This window comes from Mesoplodon mirus, assembly GCF_964341445.2.
Source record: "Mesoplodon mirus genome assembly, chromosome: 5".
Taxonomy (NCBI): domain Eukaryota; kingdom Metazoa; phylum Chordata; class Mammalia; order Artiodactyla; family Ziphiidae; genus Mesoplodon; species Mesoplodon mirus.
In genome coordinates, this window is record NC_138980.1 from 25,819,503 (window position 1) to 25,841,118 (window position 21,616).

The 21,616-nt window shown below is 36.3% G+C and overlaps 1 long non-coding RNA gene across 1 annotated transcript; it reads right to left on the minus strand.

Moving 5' to 3' along the window:
• Positions 1-8,051: 8,051 nt before the first annotated feature.
• LOC309804892 lies at positions 8,052-19,864 on the minus strand. Its single transcript, XR_014294190.1, has 2 exons — positions 17,432-19,864; positions 8,052-8,267 (listed from the first exon to the last, which is right to left on the minus strand). It is a non-coding gene; the product is annotated as an uncharacterized lncRNA (long non-coding RNA).
• Positions 19,865-21,616: the final 1,752 nt, after the last annotated feature.

A 21,616-nucleotide genomic window follows, 5' to 3' on the forward strand; every position in this document is an offset into this window, starting at 1 on the left:
GTGGACTTCAACACATCTTTGTGTTGTGTGTTTATCTCACAGACCTTTGTAGATAGATGAGTGCTATTAATCTAAAAGCAACACCAAAGGGAACTTTAAAAGCAAAAAGAAGTCACACCTGAAGGGAATATGATAAAAATAGAAACAGCTTCCTAACATCTTTGTCTTAAGCATTATTCCATGTATAGAGTAGGATTATGGGCTGACAGTATGCATTTGAGCCTCAGGACTTTAAAAAATAAGGATATTTCCAAAGGCAATTGTCATTGCCATCTTCTTTTGGCCCTTATGCTTCTTTTTCACCCCAACAGGGCTCTGATCTTCCCTAGATTAATTGGTCCCCATCACTGTTTTCTAAAGATGCTCTACTTGTGGAGAAAAGTAGGTGACTCAAGTGAAGTGATCCTTCAGAAATGGATAGCATGATTTGATCCAATATCCAAATGTCTTTCTACTACACAGCAAATAGAATTGTTTTGCTCTGGTGAGTACCTAAATGCTGCAATTAAATGAAATGCAGTCATTTATATACATTTTGCTTCAAGTAACAGAATATCCATCTAAAATCTCTTTAAGAAATAGGAATTTATGGGCTTCCCTGGTGGCGCAGTGGTGGCCTGCTGATGCAGGGGACACGGGTTCGTGTCCCAGTCCAGGAAGATCCCACATGCCGCGGAGTGGCTGGGCCCATGAGTCATGGCCACTGAGCCTGCATGTCCGGAGCCTGTGCTCTGCAACGAGAGAGACCACAACAGTGAGAGACCCACTTACCGCAAAAAAAAAAAAAAAAAAAAAAAAAAAAAGGAATTTATTTATCTCATATATGAAAGAGCTCAAAAGTAGGAAAGCATTGGTTTAGCTATTCAAAGATGCTAAAGGCCAAGGCTGTCCTCTACTTTCTCTTTTCTGTCTCCTGAACGTTGGCTTTTCACCTTGGTCTATTTGCTTTATTATCTTAAGAAGCTCTTTCAGGTATTATGACTTTGAAAAGCAGAAAACTGGAATCATCATTTGTTTATGATGGAAATAAAGTCCAATTATTGTTCCCAGCCACATTAACAAACAGCAGTACCCTCGTCAACTGGCAGCTTCCACTATTACAGACATAAACTTTGACAGACATATGGAATATTTTACAAATTTAATTAATTTCCATTATGGCTGTTGAAGCAAAACAAGGCACAGAAATCTGAACTTTTCATACACCATCTAATATGGGGCCTTATAAAAATGATGATAAATAATTTTTCATAAGTTAATTTTGCAAACATGAAAGACAATGGTGATAATTATATGGACTGGAGAGGATTTAAATTTTTAAAAGAAGCTGAAATTATTGTATGGACAGATATTTACAAAACAAAAGCTAGGTCTCAACTGCTTCTGTTATTATGATAAAATTAAAAGTAACTTTGCTTTAATAAGATTTTCTAAAAATTAATTTATTACTTTGTTTAAAATTTTCCAAAATATTCTCAAGATGAAAATCTAAAGCCACGAATTATAGTGAATTAAAATAAATCAACAAAAGATATTCAATGAATTGTCCTTAAATTTTTAAAATTTGTTTTTTTTGCCTAATTTTAAGGGAAGTGTCTGGGAAGACTAACCCAGACTGGAGAAAAGATCTTTTAAGCACCCCCAGTGTAATTATAAGACCTCACTTTTCTCCTTCCTCTTTAAGAAGGCATGTTTGTTTTTTTCTTCCTACAGATACATGACTTAAAGTAATTGCTGTTCATAGCTTGAAAGAACAAGACCTTTACTACTTAATTCTTTCCTCCCTCGAGGTGGCCTCTTGCTTTAATAAATTGAGGGTTTAACCCCAATATTTTTTTTAACTATTTTTTTTTATTTGGTTCAAGGGTAAAGGGTAGAAAGGCAAAACACAGCAGTCTATATTATTTCATTGTTATGTACTAAATTTACCATCATAGACATATAATACACTAATAAGTTATTCTATTTCTCATAAGCAAAATCATAAAAAAGAGATAATAGTAAATATCTTGGAGTATATGTTAGTTCTAAAAATTTTTAACATTACTCATTAAGAAAGTGAAAAAGTATATTTTTATAGTGATAAATTCTCAGGCATTTTAAAATCAAAACATGAAGTCTATGACCCTTCACTTGCATCTGGAATGGGCTTAGTAATTTGTTTGTAACTCTAGGAATGCTACAGAAATGATGCTGAATGGCTTTCAGGGCAAGATTGGGGAAAAGTCATGCAACTTCTGCTTGGTCCTCTTTGGTTGCTCACTCTGGGTAAAGCCTGCTACCATATAAGAAGTTCAACTACCTAGAAACTACCATGCTGGAGTGGTCTCATGGGGGCACTGTGGCCAGCATCAACTGTAGCCATGTGAGTCTGCCATCTCTACCTCCAGCACAGTCAAGCCTTCAGATGACTGTAGCCCCAACCAAGGGCTGACTTGTCAATGCATAAAGGACTTGAAGCAAGAACTATCTGGCCAATTCCTTCATGAATTTCTGACTCATATCTCATGAACCCATTCAAATACCTGCCATAAGCCACTACTTTTAGAGTAATTCAGCAACAATGCTATTAGGAATTTTAGTTAAAATTATTTGAAATCAGTTTTATAAGAAGGAAAAATTGTAGAGCAAATTTCTTCAAAATACATGCCTTTCAGGAAACAGAGACAGTTCACACAGGCTCTAATTTAGTCTTTACTTTTACTTTGGCTTATGTTATTTTGGGGAAGAAGTATCTACACCTGATTTGTTCTTTTTTATGTACGGGGGGATTTAAGTTATCAAAGTCATTGTAATCTAGTCATAAGAAAGGAGATTTTCTGCTTTCTTGACTATTTTCTATGTGAGATAAGACAGGGCCAAACATTAATATGAACTCTCATTAAGAGATTCTTCTGTTATTTTAAAGTAAATTTATATAACTTATTTTTGAAATTTCTAATATTTTTTCTAACTTCAGATGCAGTTAGACAAAACACAAAATTGAGCCTAAGTATCAGCAAACAAATGAAAGTGATGAAACTTCTTCTCAGAACTTAAAAGATTATGAAAAGCTTTAGTCACTGGTCATAGGAAGAAAGGAAAGGAAAGATTTGTAGGTAGTTGGAAAGGGAGAGATCAGAATTAAGGATCTCCAGTTAGAGCCATCATATTCTACAAGAAGTAAATAGGAATATATAGAGAAAAGTATATTATGATCAATAAACATATATTCATGTAGGCATTCAATAAATATTAGTTTAAGTTGTCAATGATCGAAGAGATCTCTGAAAAGGAGAGAAACATTTGGAAATATATATATATATATATATTTGCTTCTAAGCATCACTCTTTTCTTGTTTTCTCTTTGCCTCTCTGAACCCCCTTGTGAATCTTTGTGAATTCTTTTTTCTACCTGCTCCTTCCTGCTTTTTCCTCCCTCTTCTCCCTTCGTGTTTTTGTTTAATTCTTTTTCTCTCATATAACAAAAAGTCTGGGTCTTAAGACTGCAGCAACATTTCTGTATTGTCTCCAGAAATGACTCAGGCTCCTTCCATCTTCCTGTTCTACCATCCTTAGCATTTGGCTTTCAGCCTCATGGTCATAAGATGGCACTTCACGTAGAGACTTGATTGTATCACTGTTCCTATTAGGAGGAAGGTGGAAGGTGAAATGTGTGAAGAAAGCTGTCTGCTCAGTTAAATCTCTTTCAAAAGCATTCTTAAATCCCATCCAGAAGACTCTTGTTTATAGAATTTGGCCATAAGGATAACCACAGCTACAAGAGAGTCTTAGCAAGTAAGTAATAGCATCTGGACACAAAATCATCCTGTCCAAATTAGAGCTGTAGAGGTTAAGAAAAAGATGAAAAAAGATATGGGCAGGAAAAGAACAGCTTCTCCTTTATCCTCCAAGGTGGAAATCTGAGTCATCCGCAAAATTTCAATCTCCTTTAAGTTACTCTTTGGGACTCTTCTTCAGAACACCAATTACTCAACAGTTTTTATCAATCCCCCATCAAATCTGCCATTCTCTATTTTTTTTTTCTTTTCATTGTGTTGCTAGAGTAGACTGAATGGTAGCCTCCCAAAAGATATGTCCACATTCTAATTACTGAAACCTATTAATGTTGCCATATTTGAAAAAGAGTCTTTGCAGATGTAATTAAGTTAAGGATGCTGAGATGAAGAGATCATCCTGGATTATCTGGGTAAGTCCTAAATCCAACAATCCAGGTATCTTTATAAAAGATGCACAGGGGAAATTTGAAAGATGGAAAAGTAGAAGGTCATGTGAAGGTGAAGGCAGAGACTGGAGTGATGTGGCCACAGCCAAGGAAAACCAGCAGCTACAAGAAGGTAGAAGAGGCAAGGAACAAAATCTCCTACAGAATCTCTAGAGGGAGCAGCTCTGCCAATACCTCTGGCCTTTAACTTCTGGCCTCCAGAATTGTGAGATAATAAATTTCTGTTGTTTTAAGCCACCAAGTCGATGGTAATTTATTACAGAAGCTTCAGGAAATTAATATAACTATCCTAATTTGTATAATTTTTTTGGCCTAGCTTGTAGCAACATTGTGAAATTGTCTCCCTCCCCCCATTCTTGCCCTAGTTCCATCATTGCAGTCACTAGGTTAGTCTTCTTATAATACACATGTGATTATTACTTTGTGTTAAAACCTTTAAATTGCTTCCTATTGACTGTAGGCTAACATTTAAATTCCTTTATATGTCATACAAGTACCTTTACAATGGAGTCCCCTCTATCCATACAAATTTAGTTCCTTACACTGTTAACTTGAAACATGCATAGTTTCCTGCAGTACTATGAATTCCCCTGCTATATAACATGATTTAATTTCTCTGCATGCATCATTTCGTCTGCCCAGAACACTATCTTTCCCTATTCAGTAAGATTCATCTTTTTGTGTGCCAATAAGTGCTTATTCTATGATCCCATGGTACATAATATCATAGTTTTTTAAGCTCGATTTAAATGTGAACAGTCTTTGTAATTTTCACTTTAGGGAGTAGCAGCTGCATAATAAGTACTTAACAAAAATTTTGTGAAATAATAAAGAAGTGATGTAAATTGTGGTCGTTAGAATTGGGTGTTACCGAGAATGCAAATCCATGGAAAAGCGAGGAAAGGTCATTGGCTTCAGCTAAAAGGAAATGACTAGACACCTTAGGGATAGCGATTTTGGTAAAGATTTAAGTGCTGATGGCTGATTGCTGGAAATTAAAAAAAATAGCCAGTGTTTAGGAAGTAAATAGAGTAACTATGGATTCTGAGTTCCAGAAATCTGGCCACAGAAAAAAGGAAAGTTATATGTGTCTACCATTTTAATTAGCCTCTGATTTTATATTCATTTTTAAAAAGAGTTTGCATTATGATTTATGGTTCTGGACATGTGTTGTTACTGCTGCTCTTTTTTCTGCCTGATTACCTATTCCTTCTACCTTTGCTAAGAGTATCCTGCTTTTGTTTAGAAGAATTGCCTCTCCCTCATTTTATACAGTCTTAATGAGACTGGAAATCAAGCTGTCTTGACTTATACTAATTGAGGTATGGTACGTGGCCCAATCTTGGCCAATAGATTCTCATTGTTGGTACTTTCACTCCTGAAACAATCAATAGAGAAAATGGCCTAAGTATATTCATTTCAATGGAGAGCCTAGATGAGATAGCTGAGTGGTTCCTGACACTTACACCCTCACAGTTGACCTTTTTCCTGTCTTTTTTTCACAACCTGGTTTATCTTTCCATTGATTCTTGGAACTACCTGTTATTCTTCCAACAAGTTTTCCTGATTATGCCAGCCATAGTCAATTTCTATAACTTGCATCTAAAGAACCAAACTGCCCTAACTTATTTAGCTGACATTTTTATTGAGATTAATGAATGGGAAACAACCTTAGAGAAGGAAAAAAGGAAAATTCTTTAGTGGAGAGAAAAGCTAACATTTGAATGATGGCTACTATTCTTATCATACTACTCAATGGCTCATATTAAGAAAGAAAAAAAGTTTCCCTTTTCTTGGAGAAATTGAAAGAGTGAGTTTAAAAAATCATTTCAGACGTCTTTGTAAAAAGTTAAAATGTCACAGATCCAAGATTAATCAAATTTACACAGAGAAGTACTTAGAGGAGATCAACTAGATAAAAACTGTGATGTTTGTCATTTCTAATTCCAGTAATTAAGTGCTGCTCTTGTTCTACTTGAAAAGGCCTCTGTGGAATTATATTAATGGCATAATGGAGAGTCAAAGAAAAAAAATCAAAACTATTATGAAAAAGAATGGTATTAAAAAATTCATGAGCTGGAACCTTCAGAAAAGGAGAGTGTTTATGGTGATAGGTGATCAGGATTACTGGAATGATATGTGGTCTTTTGTCCAGAAGGACGTGCCACCTCTTATATGCCTAAAACCTATAAAATGCATTAGAAACATTCTCATCAGGAAGATGAGAGTCGAGTGCTTTAATTTAAGTTCTTCCAGTACAATCCCACCATTTAATTCTTATTTCTTCCCCAAAAGATGATTGCTTAATCTAAGTTATAAGATGATTATTTTTGAGACAGTTAATGTGAGCATTATGGCTAAATAGTGTTAATACTTTATCATTTTTTGAAATGAGAAAAGTATCCTGCTTAGGCCTTAGAGGTGTGAACCTAAGAATGGCAGTTATTTGTCTGTATTACCCTGATTTGTCTGTCTTCTGCTCAGATATCAACATTCTGACTAGCAGCTCTGTTCAGTCCTTTGTGACAGGGCCATGTAGAAATGGAAGGCAGGAAAGTCTAGAGGGATTCAAAGAAAGACAATTTGGAAAAACTGAATTAGAGCCCTAGGAAATCAAGTAATTGTATGACCTTAATCAAAATACTTACCTTTGTTATTTCTCAGTTTCTTTATCTCTGAAATGGAGATTATTTTGCCTAATCTTTTTATCTCATAGAATTGCTGGGAGGAAAAGAAATAAAGTATGAGAAAAATTTTAACTAAAAAAAATAATTCTGTGTAAACGCAAAATACAGTATTAATTGAGTCACATAACACATTATTATAATAACTTAGGTTAGTGTGCCCCTCCACAAATAATAAAGCACGTGAATTTGTTAGAAATCATAAATTAGATAAAAATTAAAAACAAAAATATATTCAAAAGCAATAAATGTGATACTTATAGAACTTAAAAAGCTATTATATACACATACTCTCAAAGAAAAGTGAAACGCATCCATCTTGCACATCCTGGGTAATTCTTTTTTAAAAGAAATTTAAAATTTTAAAAACAAAATTAAAGAAAGAGAATTTCTAGAAATATTGGTAACAATATGTAATAAGATGTTTATCCTTTTTAGATTTTACTATGAAATTTTCCTTGTGTCTATAGCCCATGTTACCACTGGTTTTTACTCCTTCTACATACGATCCATTTCTAATAGTCATAGTGCAGATGCTCTCATGTGAAACCCAGAGTCATCCAACCCAGCTATGTGGCATTTTCTGTTCCTGTTCTATAACAAGTTGTAATACAGAAGGTGCCATATGATCTTTTTTTAAGTGTATATTTATTAAGATATACCAATGCATTGAAAAAATTCGTGTGGTAGGTTAAGTTGGCTGATACTGACTGTTTAAAAAATATGGTCTGTTTTTTAATAATTAAATTTTAATGGAGCCATGTAGAGCATAAAAGATAACTCATATATGTTGTCTACTTGAATAATATTTCAAGGTACATCTTTTCATTTTAATGCTTTTATTGATACTGTTACAGTTTGTGATTTCCCCACAGCTGTTTTTATTCCGTGAAAATCATTCATCCCATGAGCATGACTATAGCTCTAAGCATTTTATAATAAATTGTTATGATCATTAAACACATGTAGTTAAGGACTTCTTTGCATCTATTTTCTTGTTCTTCGTTTTAATTTTTCATCATCTTTATTAATTTTATATATCAAATATAATTTTTAAATCCCCCAATTAACAAGTTACATATGCTCTGTGCACTGAGAACTATCTTCCCACATTGTTTCCACACACTGTGCACATCCCCTCCCTGGTACAGATTTCCCAGCAGCACACTGGCTCGCTTTCTGCTCATGTTGCTGATTGCCTCCCATTCCTGCCATATACTGTGGTCCGTGGTGATTTCTCATCCTCCTGCTACATCTTCTTTTCTGGTCTCCCAAACAGTGTTCCAATTACTTCTCCTCCTCTGTAGCTCCCCTGATCATCTCTTCACCTTGCTTCTGCTGTCTTTTTGATGTAATGCCTGTGATTGTCATAAGATGCTCACTTTCACAGTTGGCCCAGGTTATTATTCATTCATTCATTATTCACTCAATCCACAAGCATCTCTTTAGGGCCTACTCACTATCAACATGGTACTAGGGACTGAGGTTACAAAGATGAACATGACACAGTCACTTCCTTCAAGGAATTTCCAGTTGTGTTCTAGAGGGGAAACATCAGAATTTTAAAGCCTGAAACAATTGTTTTCATTTAAAAAATTCTGAACCCCAAGCAAAATTTGCTTTGGAAAATATCTCTTATGAGATTCATCTTAGTTTCATGAATTCCTAAGTGACATATGGCTTGCTCTGGTGAGAGACAAAATTTCATGAAACTTCAGTTCAAGGCTATTGACTGCTTATATGTAACAATCTGTGAGTACACACTAACTTCTTTCACTTTTGCATTGTATGTTGAACCTCTGGAAAAATCAGTTCTTCATAAATAATGCAAATGAAAATCAAAGTTTTACAGGAAATAAACCACTATAGTGTATATTATATTTGTGTCAGTAATTTGCAAAATTAATTCTTGGCTTTATCTGACACAAGATTGTGAAGCTGCATAAGATTCAGATTTGTTTTTTAAAAAAAGCTTACACAATTTCTTGGGCCAGGTGTCCCACAGGACAGCATTTCTGAGGTAATTACAGAAGAAGCTAGACCCCAGGAATTATAAAGGTGGGTAGACTCAGCCCAATATAAACAAAGTATAAAATCTAGACTAAACAACAAAATCCACAAACAATAACAATAGCAACCTTGCTGTGAATTTTCAGAAGGTTTTGGGGGAATTTTCCCTTTTTCTGAATCAATTTACCTTTATAAAAATAAAATTTTAACAGAAAAAATAAAAATTCTATTTCATAGATTGTATTTTACATGCAGTGATCCCAGAGACCCTATAAAGTATACACATAGAGCCAGTATTCAGTAAGTGGAACAATGTCACTCAAAGTCTGAGTAAGATTCCTACTTATAATGGTTTCTTAAAAAAGGCCAGATGGGAAACATTTTCCATGATATTAATGAGGAAATTCTATCCTTGTTGGGACAAGAGGGTGGAAGGGTGAGGGGAGAGGAATTCTGTATATTGTAAATGGCTAATTAAGCTGGAGAGAAGCAAATTATAAAGACCTGACAGAAATGCCACTGCAATGGACCTCATAATATAACAAGGAACTAAAAAATTACTGCAAATGTAGAAAACAGTAATAGAAACAAAGTGTCCAAAACAAGGAGACTAAGAATACCCATGAACTGTGCTGTATGATATTAAGTTTTGGCTGCCACAATTTTCTGATAGACTTTGACTAACTAAATGCATCCAGGGAAAGAAAGCCAGAATGGCAAATAGTCTGAGAAACTCCTCTCTTAAAGGAACAAAGAATTGTTAGCTTGGTAAAGAAAACATCCTAAGAGGATTTCAAGAGCTGTCTTAAAATATTTGAAGGAGTGTAATCTATAAGAGGGCAGACCTATGATTTTTTTTCTCCAAAGGGTAAAAAAAAATGAAGCCCATTGAAAGTTTTACTGAGGCAGATTTCAGTTCACTGTTTTTTTTTCAATTAAAAAAAGAGAAAGAAAATAAAGGGATATTTATTGTGCGAATATCTTTCTCTCTCATGAAAGTCAGGAGTCTTTTTAAAAATTGTTGATCACATATACACAAATCTGGTTTTCTATAAATGCGTCGATGTGATCATACTAGAGTTGTTTCTAGTGCAGTGTTTTCAAGTTTTCTTTCTCTGTATTGCTTGGTTTTCTCCTTTTCCCTCCTTCTCTCATTGTTATCCATGTTAAACACCTAGAATATTTATCTTCCTTCATTTATCTTCATGCTTATACAATTATATGTAAACATCTCTCCATATATAAACATGTGGCAGGGAGTGCATTTTTGTTTTATAAGGATAAGATCATATTTTACAAACTTTTCCGAACCTTCCTTTACTCATGCAACAATAACTCATGGAAATCCCTTTCTTTTTTGTTTAATGGAAACATTATATTACATGGGATGAATGTTCCATAATTTATTCACCATTGCCCTATTGACACACATTCATTTTCTTCCAGGTTTTACCCAGTTACTGGTGTTAGAAATATCCTTGAGCATATAATCTTAAATCCTGATGCTTTTCCTTAGAACAGTCTCGGAAGTAACATTTGTTAAGTCAAGGGATATATGTATTTTTAATTTTTAACAGCTATTTCTAGTTTCTTTTCAAAAAAAACCTATAACGATTCACATTTCCATCACCAAAGTATGAGAATATTCTTTTCCCCTCATGCCTGGCAGGAGTGGATGTCACTCATAAAGTTCTGACATTGTTACTTATAAGGCTATCTATCACCTTGTTGCTTTCTTTAATTTGCATTTCCTCAGGCTCTAGTGAGTTTGAGCATCTCCATTTTTTCACAAATTGCCTCTGAATATCCTTTGTCCATTTTTCTATGGAGTGTTTATCTCCTTGTCAATCTGTAAGAGTTGTTTTTTTGTTTGTTTGTTTTGTTTGTTTTTTTTTTTGCGTTACGCGGGACTCTCACTGCTGTGGCCTCTCCAGTTGTGGAGCACAGGCTCCGGACGCACAGGCTCAGCAGCCATGGATCACGGGCCCAGCCGCTCCGTGGCATGTGGGATCTTCCCGGACCGGGGCACGAACCCATGTCCCCTGCATCAGCAGGCGGACTCTCAACCACTGCGCCACCAGGGAAGCCCAAGAGTTCTTTTTGTGTTAACCCTTTGTTCATCCTTTACATTACATGTAGTTTTCCAAATCTGTTTTTATTTATTGACTTTTTTTTTGAACATTTTTATTGGAGTATAATTTATTTTTTTTTTATATTGGAGTATAATTGATTTATAATGGTGTGTTAGTTTCTCCTTTATAACAAAGTGAATCAGCTATACATATACATATATCACCATATCTCCTCCCTCTTGCCTCTCCCTCCCACCCTCCTTTTCCCACCCCTCCAGGTGGACACAAAGCACCTAGCTGATCTCCCCGTGTCATGCAGCTGCTTCCCACTAGCTATCTATTTTACAGTTGTAGTATATATATCCATGCCACTCTCTCATTTCGTCCCAGCTTACCCTTCTCTCTCCTTGTGTCCTTAACTCCACTCTCTATGTCTGTGTCTTTACTCCTGTCCTGGCCCTAGGTTCTTCTGAACGATTTTTCTTTTCTTTTTTTTTTTTTTTCTTTAGATTCCATATATATGTGTTAGCATACAGTATTTGTTTTTCTCTTTCTGACTTACTTCACTCTGTTTGACAGACTCTAGGTCCATCCACTTCACTACAAATAACTCAATTTCGTTTCTCTTTAAGGCTGGGTAATATTCCATTGTATATATGTGCCACATCTTCTTTATCCATTCATCTGTCGATGGACACTTAGGTTGCTTCCGTGTCCTGGCTATTGTAAATAGAGATGCAATGAACATTGTGATACATGACTCTTTTTGAGTTACGGTTTTCTCAGGGTCTATGCCTGTAGTGGGATTGCTGGGTCATATGGTAGTTCTATTTTTAGTTTTTTAAGGAACCTCTATATTGTTCTCCATAGGGGCTGTATCAATTTACATACCCACCAACAGTGCAAGAGGGTATCCTTTACTCCACACCCTCTCCAGCATTTATTGTTTATAGATATTTTGATGATGGCCATTCTGACTGGTGTGAGGTGATACCTCATTGTAGTTTTGATTTGCATTTCTCTAATGATTAGTGATGTGGAGCATCCTTTCATGTGTTTGTTGGCCATCTGTATATCTTCTTTGGAGAAATGTCGATTTAGGTCTTCTGCCCAATTTTGGATTGGGTTGTTTGTTTTTTTGATAGCAAAAAAAGCTGTAGCTTCCCCCCAGCCATCCCCGTCTCCACCCGTGAAGGGGCTTCCTAGTGTGTGGAAACTTTTTCTCCTTCACAGCTCCCTCCCAGAGGTACAGGTCCCATCCCTATTCCTTTGTCTCTGTATTTTCTTTTTTCTTTTGCCCTACCCAGGTATGTGGGAAGTTTCTTGCCTTTTGGGAAGTCTGAGGTCTTCTGCCAGCATTTGGTAGGTGTTCTGTAGGAGTTGTTCCATGTATAGATGTATTTCTGGTGTATCTGTGGGGAGGAAGGTGATCTCCATGTCTTATTCCTCGACCATCTTGAAGGTCTCCTCAGTTCACTATTAAGAAGATTCAACTGTTAGAGCCATCAACAGAATCTCTGGGAGCAGATCCTGTTACAGCAGGCTCCACTGGTTCCTGGGGGCATTGCCAGGTTGGGCCTGAATGCTCAAAGCCGAGACAAACACTGACATATGAGGCTGTATTAAGTAGATTATTATCTGTCTGGCTATGATGGAGAAGGCCAAAGAATTTGGGCAAGGTAGTAAATAACTGCTAAAAGCTTTGGTTAATAGACATGTGACAGTTTATTTTTTAAACTTAGGAAATCTTTTCCTGTTTCTTTCCTTTTTGCAATTAGGATAAATTCTGCACATTTGAAGTTTTCTACTTGGGGTACCTATATTAAGCAGTTAGAAATAAACCTATGTGCTAACTTTTTTGTATACTGCTAATGTATTTAACATAAAAAGTTTCCATGAGACTATCAATTAATCGATCAACCAACAATGGAGTCAAGTAAGTAGGTATTAAGCCTCTCCATCTATGTAATCAAGTTCCTGCCTTTGAGACATTTATAATCTTATTGCAGAAAAATCTTAAATTCATAAATCAATGAGAGGTCACTATAAGATGTTAAACTGTTTAGACTAGACTAGTGGTTTCTCCTGTTTGTTGTTTGCTTTTAAGAATCTCATGCACATTTAAGTTGTTTCCATGTCCTGGCTATTGCAAATAGTGCTGCAATGACCATTGGGGTACATGCGTGTTTTTGAATTATGGTTTTCTCAGGGTCTATGCCCAGTAGTGGAATTGCTGGGTCATGTGGTAGTTCTATTTTTAGCTTTTTAAGGACCCTCAATACTGTTCTCCATAGTGGCTGAATCAATTGACATTCCCATCAACAGTGCAAGAGAGTTCCCTTTTCTCCACACCCTCTCCAGCTTTTATTGCTTGTAGATTTTTTGGAGCTTAGGATTGACATATATACACGACCGTGTGTAAAATAGATAGCTAGTGGGAACCAGCTGTAATGCACAGGATGCTTAGCTCAGTGCCCTGTGATGACCTAGATGGGAGGGATGGCGGTGGGGCAGGGGATGGGAGGGAGGTCCAAGAGGGAGGGGATATATGTATACATATAGCTGATTCACTTTGTTGTACAGCAGAAACTAACACAACATTGTAAAGTAACTATACTCCAATTAAATAAATAAATAAGTAAATGAATAAAAATAAAATAAAATAAATTAAAAAAAAAAAAAGAATCTCATGCAGAAGTGCTTTCAAGATTGGGTTTTCCAGAAGCAGACACTGAGTGCTGAGCGGAAGTTTTGTGGGCAGTGTATTCATGAAGGGCTAATGACCCCAATGAAAGAGAGAGTGAGGAAGAAAGCCTTGGCAAAAGAAGGAAGTCCGCATTGCAGGCTAGACCAAGCCTTCCCTCTATCCACCAGGGGCTGTAGTAGATAAGGTCTACCAAAATTATCCAGCAGTGGGTGACGTGGTGAGGCTTTTATACCTTTGCCTTGAATAGCCATCAGATATACTCCTAGGAGGGATATATCTTTAGCCAAGGTAGCTCTTTACAACTGAGGCAAACCTTGAAACCTTGATATAGACCTGTGTCCCACAAAGAAGTCAATAAATAAACTGATAAAATTGAAGCTTCTTTCCTGAAAGCTGGGGTAAAACATCTAGAACCTCACCCTGACAACTATGAAGATCATTCAAAAAAACCCAGAGTCCCATAGAGCATAGTGGCAGAATAATAATAGCTAATTGTTTTATAGTGGAGAAGCACCGCACACTCTTCTAAGTATTTTACATGCATAACTCTTTCAATCCTCCCATTAACTGTGCAACATACATACTACTCACTCCATTTTAAGATAAAGAAACAGGCACAGAGAGGTTAAGTAATCTGCCCAAGGTCATCCAGACCTTTTGGCTCCAGAGTCTATACTTGAAACCACTACACTCTACTCTGCATATATGTCTTTATTTAACGTTTCATGGATGAGGCTTCAGATAAGAAAGAAGGTATGCTAAAGTGTGTGCCTTGATGACTTATAGTATTAGACTTGGCATAATTTTCATTATACAGTGGTGGGCCCAGAGGCACAGCAGCTGGGGACCATAGTCAATTATACGTTCTGCTGCAGGAGACCTGAACTGTGAATGTTCATAGACACCACAATCTGTTTCTTCTTAATGAACTTTCAGCTGGACCATATTCCTTTGTCTTCTTTGCTGTTAGGTACAGCAACTGAGTTCTTACCAGTTGAATGTGAGCAGAATTGAGTTACAATTTCCAAGTATGACCAATAAGAATATATCCCTCACAGTCATGCATTTCTTCTTCCAAATGATTAGAATGGAGACTTCCCCCCAAACAACCTTGAAAGTCATGTATAGAAGAACATGGTTCAGAGCAGTTAGACCAAAAGAACTAAAACTGAGTGAGAAATATGTTTCTCTTATATTTAGGTCATTATATATGTTTTATTTTCTTGATTCTGCCATCTAGCCTACCCTTAGATATTCTTCCCACTCAGAGAGTTTCAAAATATCTCCAATATGATTTTTATATGCAGAAAATGCTCCTCACTTACAGGTCAGGACAGAGGTTCTTCCTTTGCCACACTGACTTATCATTAACACTTACTCTTTGGTGAGGAAATACTCCAAATTAGCATTGGTGAATATATGTATTATTGTAGTTCATGTGGCTAAGCATGTGTTTGGTTGATACAGCACATCAGACTCTGTGAAGAGGATCAGACTCAAATCTGGCATAAATTTGGGGGTGGGGGTTGGAGGGGATGTGTGAGGCGGTAGGGTGCAGAGATAAAATGAAATATGCCCAGCAGCTCTGACGATGTTTCAAACTGTCCCAGACAGCTGACCACCAGATTCATGCTGGTTACCCTGAGGGCTGTGGTGAGAGAGGTATAAACGTATCACTGTGGTGAGCTCTACCAAGCTCAGCCTACCAGCTGAGCTTTGGGTTTGGAAAGTTTCAAGACTGTTTAACAAATGGCAGGGCCTTTCTGTTGGCTAGAGGTCCAGTTGAACAACTCAAAATTAAAATGAAAAGACCTGATACTTTTTATGGAGTACTTGTCACAAATTAATAAAATGATAATTTTTCTTAATATTGTACCACAATTAATGATTATGTATTTGCTCAAAAATATTTTTTTTGAGTTCCCACTCTGTGCCAGGACTGTTCTGGGCACTGGGGATATGGCAATGAATGAAGCAGAATAAAATCCCTGACTTTCAGTTCTGCTCGGAACTGAAATCTGGGTGGGTTGTATAATGGTGAGAACTGTTATTCTTAGACCACTAAATAAGGTGGAATTTTCCTGACCTAAGATGTAGAAGTTCAGAATAGGTAAAAACAAGAATGAAGCAAATGATTAAATGCATCTTTGGGGAATACTGTGCATTACAGCAGTTTTAGTTATCCACCCTGGAGCTAAGTGGCAATCTGGAACTACTGAGAAGCATACTTACAGATTCAAAGGTTTATTATGTTTCACAAGGCAGATTTGAAAGAAATATGATAAATAAAATTTAAGAAAGAGCTGAGATATACAAAGAGAAAAGTACATTCAGGTATTTAAAAATAATAATGCCTTTACTACTTGGCTTGAAACAGAAAACAGGCAAAACATGTTAAGGAGAGAAATAGCATTTAAAGAAGAGATTGTTATATATGTTACAAATGACTTGTAGAAATTCTAATGAAAACATCGTAAAACAGATGACTACATAATTTATAATAGGATTATATTTTCAAATATACAGAGAGACACAGATTAAACTTCAAATATGTGGCACAATTCACCAATTTGGTTTTTTTGTAATATAACAATTAGCATGACTTGTAAATTTTATCTGTAAATATTACTTGTGTTGAGTATCATTGTAAGATCAAACTCCTCACAAGTGGAAATCATGCCAACCCAATGGAGTAGTTAAAGATACACATGGCCCATGTATGTTTCTGATTCACTTCACACATTCACAAACCTGATTCCTCACACTTTGCTATATGAATAAACCTAATTCAAAGGGAAATGAGTAGATGAATTTTTATGCCTTCTCCTTAGGCATGCTGTAACTGACAACAAGGGAAGGCAAATGGCTTTTTTTTTAAGAAGGGTTCATTTCTATTCTGAGCTATTGTACTCCAACCTGATTGCACTTGTTTAATTTAGTTTTACCTAAATTTGAAATTAATAATTAGTTCCTGCCTCATTCCTCCTGCACCAATAAAACAACTCTCCATGAAACCTCTTGTTAAAACATGAAAACTACTGATCAAATGGAATGCTTTGTTCCTTGCTACTTTTGCTGGCCTACAAATAACTCCTAATAAAACTGGAAGTAGTGAGTGTTTGTGCAACATTTCTCACTCAAATTGAATATACTCTTCTTTTATTTGGTCTGGAGAAAACAATAGTGATGGAAATTCTACAGAGACAGATTAATTCAGAGGTCAAACAATAACAAAATAGGGAAGAGAAGTTAATGAAGCTTTACCATGTGAGGCAATGCACAGAAGGTCCTGGAGAATCCATAAATTTAGTGAGAAAATCATGAGTAGTTTGTTAATGACACAAGGGCTTTGAAATTGAATTTATCTTGTATATTCAGCTGTTTGGGAAGTATATCATTTATAAGACATTCTTGTTATTAATATTTTCCATTCCATGGACTCTCTTGACAAACTACATACTTTTTCACCACATTAATTTTAAATTTAACATGAACATCTGGTTACTGCATTTATTCATCTGATTCTTAACCATCCTACTCTCTCTGATTTTCTTCTTTTGCCTTTCCAAGTAGCCAAAGGGGACTTGAATTTGGGTACTGTAGATTTAAAGTTATCAAATGCCTATTGTTCAGATTAGAAAGATGATAGCTCCTTTCTTTATTCACTCAATCAATCAATCATTCAATCAACATGTGTTCTGCTGAACATAATGTTAGTCCAAAGACAACTTACTTATCTTATTCCAGTCTCAAGTGGCCTTCCTTTGTGCTCCCAGACCATTGCTCATTGTTTTTTTTTTGTTGTTTTTTTTTTTGCGGTACATGGGCCTCTCACTGTTGTGGCCTCTCCCGTTGCGGAGCACAGGCTCCGGACGCTCAGGCTCAGCGGCCATGGCTCACGGGCCCAGCCGCTCCGTGGCATGTGGGATCCTCCCAGACTGGGGCACGAACCAGTGTCCCCTGCATCGGCAGGCGGACTCTCAACCACTGCGCCACCAGGGAAGCCCTCATTGTTTTGTTTTGAGTTCACCCAAAAGCAGAGGCTGAGACAAAGCTTGATGCAGGTAGTTTGTTTTTGAAGAGAGAAGGAAAAAGAGAGTGGGACCTGGAAGAAAGAAAATTTTATGTAAGTGTGCATTATTGAGAGTGCCACAGAAAGCACCAGGTACTTAATTCTCTTGGAATATCTGAGAAACATGAAGAATGTTTCCCAGAATTGTCCATTTGAAGGATGGAAGCTGGCTTCCATTATTCACTGCCTGCCTTCCTTCATTGGTTGAGAGTTGCCCCTGGGAGAATTAACTCCCCTAAATGTTCAAGCAGAGGCTTCCATTGTGATGGAGACGTTCCTAAGGTAAAAAGCAGAAAGATGGAGGCCAGGAGCTTAAGGCAGATCCCTGCCAAGGCAATGTGAGTCTGAGCTCACGTGGAAACTTCTGCATAAATGAGGCTGAATTTAGAAGTAGGCTCAAGTGATGTGAAGATGAGGTATCAGGGGAGTCAGCTACATTCTTCAATGGAGCACATCATTTATTTCTTAAGTGCAATTGTCCATCTCTTTCACTAGACTGAGACTTATTAAGGGTGAGGTCCCTAGTTTCTTCCTCAGTGCCAAGAAGTGTGCCTGGTTTATAGCAGAGTTCCCCAATTCTTCTTAAATAAAAAGTGAAATAATACTTCCCCACAATGGAAGTACAATAGAACTTATTGTGTATATAGTATTACTTCTTTGAGAACTAAAATGAAATTCATGTTTACTTAATTACGGTATGTTATTCATATATACACGTTCATTTATTTATGTATTATGGTATAAGAGACCAGTCTCAAAGAAAAATCTAAGCTACACACCTACTTAAATTATCTATTGATTCATGACAAACCACCCTAAACTTAGTGGATTAAACCACAATAATGTATGATTTTCATAATTCTATGGGTTGCCTGCACAGTTATTTTGGTTCATGTGGTGTATTCTGGGATGCTGGGCTGACTGGAAGATCCAAAAATGCTCCCATCCACATGGTCAACAGTTGGGGTGAGCTTCTGAGGGCGAGCTCAGTTGGGTCTGTTAGCTGGAAGCTTCAGTTTTCTCCACTTGGGCCTCTGCACTTAGCTTTCGGGTTTCCTGACAGAATGGTGACTGGTTTCTGAGAAAGGGTGTTCCAAAGAGACACTTAAGGTCTGGCTTTGAACACTATGCAGCATCACTTTCTTCACATACTGTTGGTGAAAACAGTTCACAGGGCAAGTCTGAATTCAAACAAAGGGGAAATCAACTATACATCTTTATAGAAGAATGGCAAAATCTCACTGCAAAAGAACACACAGGATGAGAGATAATGTTGTGACCATCTTTGGAAACATAATCACTATAACCAGTGTGTACCTGGATGTATTCAGTCATATTTATATTAAATGGAAAGACACTTGAGAGCAGAGCACATATCCAATTCATCATTATATCCCTAGAAATGAGCACAAGATATGACAGGTACTGGTACATAATATATGCTTATTGAATACATATTTGGAAGTTAAGAAATAAAAACCTGCCAAAAAAATGATTCTTTGACTGTGAAGACATCGGGATGGAAAATAGCCCTCCCATTAGGTATCGATTTCTAGACCTGCAATCCTCTGGTAGGGATCAGTTTTCAAGGACCAGGTCTGACCCTACCAGGGAATACACTAGAGAAGAAAGGAAATCACCTTGTCAGAAAAGAATTTAAAAAGGAAAACTTGAACCAGGAATGTGGGTTGGGGATGAGAAGAGAAGACCATTCATAATTCCTCCTCAGATCTTCCTCCTTTGGTTTATGTGGAGGGGAGGGGAAAGGGAACTATGGACAGGAGTCAGGAAGAGAGGTCAGGAACCAGGAAACAAGAAAGAAAGACTGATGTGTTTAGTTTGATAAATTAAGGGCTCTACAGTGGTGTTCCTCTAGAACATAGCATTCCCAAGCCCATCATAAGTTTCTCATTTGGGAATAGGGAGAAAGTGTCAAAGCTGGAGGGAGAGTGAGAGCTCTACATCTGAGACTCCCAGAACCAGTAAAATGAGCACACAAACTCCACAGAGAAGCCTGCTTCTCAATGATGTAAGAAGACGTTTTGGGTTCTCAGGGAAAAAAAATGTTATGACACTTTAGAAGGGTCCACAAAATATACCCCAGATGAACCACAATGCTTACTACTGTGGTGGCTAACTTTCCACTTCTTTCTTTCCTTTCTGCCATTGAACATTTCTGAGGGACAAAAATATCTTGTGACTTAATGTGGATTTATTTATTTAAGGCATGAATATTACTTTAAAGACTGCCTTTCTGGAGCTCATCTATTTTACATCTATAAAGATCTCTACTACACTTAGTAGAGAGTATCAACAACTTAGTAGAGAGTATCACAGTAAGCACATAGGTGGCTCTAAGCAAAATCTATGCAATTTTTGGAAAACTTGATTTATCTCCAAATTTTTAATCATATTGGAAGATATAACAGTGCCAAAGTGATAATAAAAGTGTTAACCATTTGAAAAATTGCAAGTGACAGAAAGTCTTGAGATATGTTGCTTTTTAAAGTGTACTGACCTCTTTTGAAGAAACAATATATTTATTAATACACCTAAAACAGATATTGCTCTCTGCACGTTAGTCATTTGCAAGTTTTTCGGTTGCTTGTTTTTAGTACCTTAAACTTGTTCTTTCTCTTTTTTGTCACAAAGCTTAAATCACAGCTTTATTGCTTTGCTGTGGTTGAATTGTTCTTTTAGGGTAAGATTTTCCCTTACCAACAGCCCTCTGTGTTTCTTCATTAGTCCCCTCTCTGGATGATCCAGGGTGGCCTTAGATATGTCATGGATTAGGTAATAACAACTTAATAGGTAAATCACCTGTCATTTGCCTTTAAACAATAACTTAACCCAAAGGCTCTAGATGTGAATCAGTTTATGGGCAAACTATGGCATCTTTCAATCTACACTATATCGATACCTATCTAATCTGCATAAGGAAGGCATCTTGTAGAGTGATACAATAAGTTAGGGTTTGATGGGCAAAACTTAGTGACTTTTCAGTACATTTGCCAACCGCTCCAAGATTCAGATTTTATGAAGATATGAAGATAATAAAAGCACTGAAATCATAGGGTTTTTGTACCGATTTAAAAAACCATATAGATAAAGGATTTGATAGAACTCTAGGCATAGTGAAAGTTTTAAAATATGAGCTATCAATATTGTTTTCATTATGTCAAACAGTGGCTCAGAGCATGGTTCTTTCTAGATAATCTTTGAAAAATTGAAATACTTCACTTCAAATGTAAGTTTTAATTTGATCAATTTCTGGATAGCTTCCTCTGACAAGAGATTTACTTCAACTTAGTTTCAGTTTCCTCATCTTTAAAGTGTTAAAATAATATCTCATAAGCCTATTTTAAGAAATAATGAAGACAATATAATAAAATAGTTAATCTAGCACTTGAGCACACAAACAATGGAAATAATTACTCGTTGTTATGTAGATGTTGCCATTATCAGTCAGTAATATAGGATTCAGACAAATTTAGGACTTTTGGATTATTACTGTTGAAGAATTCTAGTATTTTCTTAAAAGTGTTCAGGTGCATGAAAGAAATTATTAAATTTTAAAATAAAAATTACAAATTAGATAGTAATAACTCACTTATGTTGTTTCCTTCAATGAAAAGAAAGATAAACTTACAATTATTAATAGTAGACAAAAAGAACAATTAAAGCAAAATCTAGTTCGTCAATTGTCATTTCCTTCACCACCAGCAAAATTTTGAGCCTCATCCCCTTTCTGTCACTATAGGAAAAAAATAAAAAAATAAAGATAGTATGTGTGTGTGTGTGTGTGTGTGTGTGTGTGTGTGTGTGTGTGATATTTTAAGTCAGGCA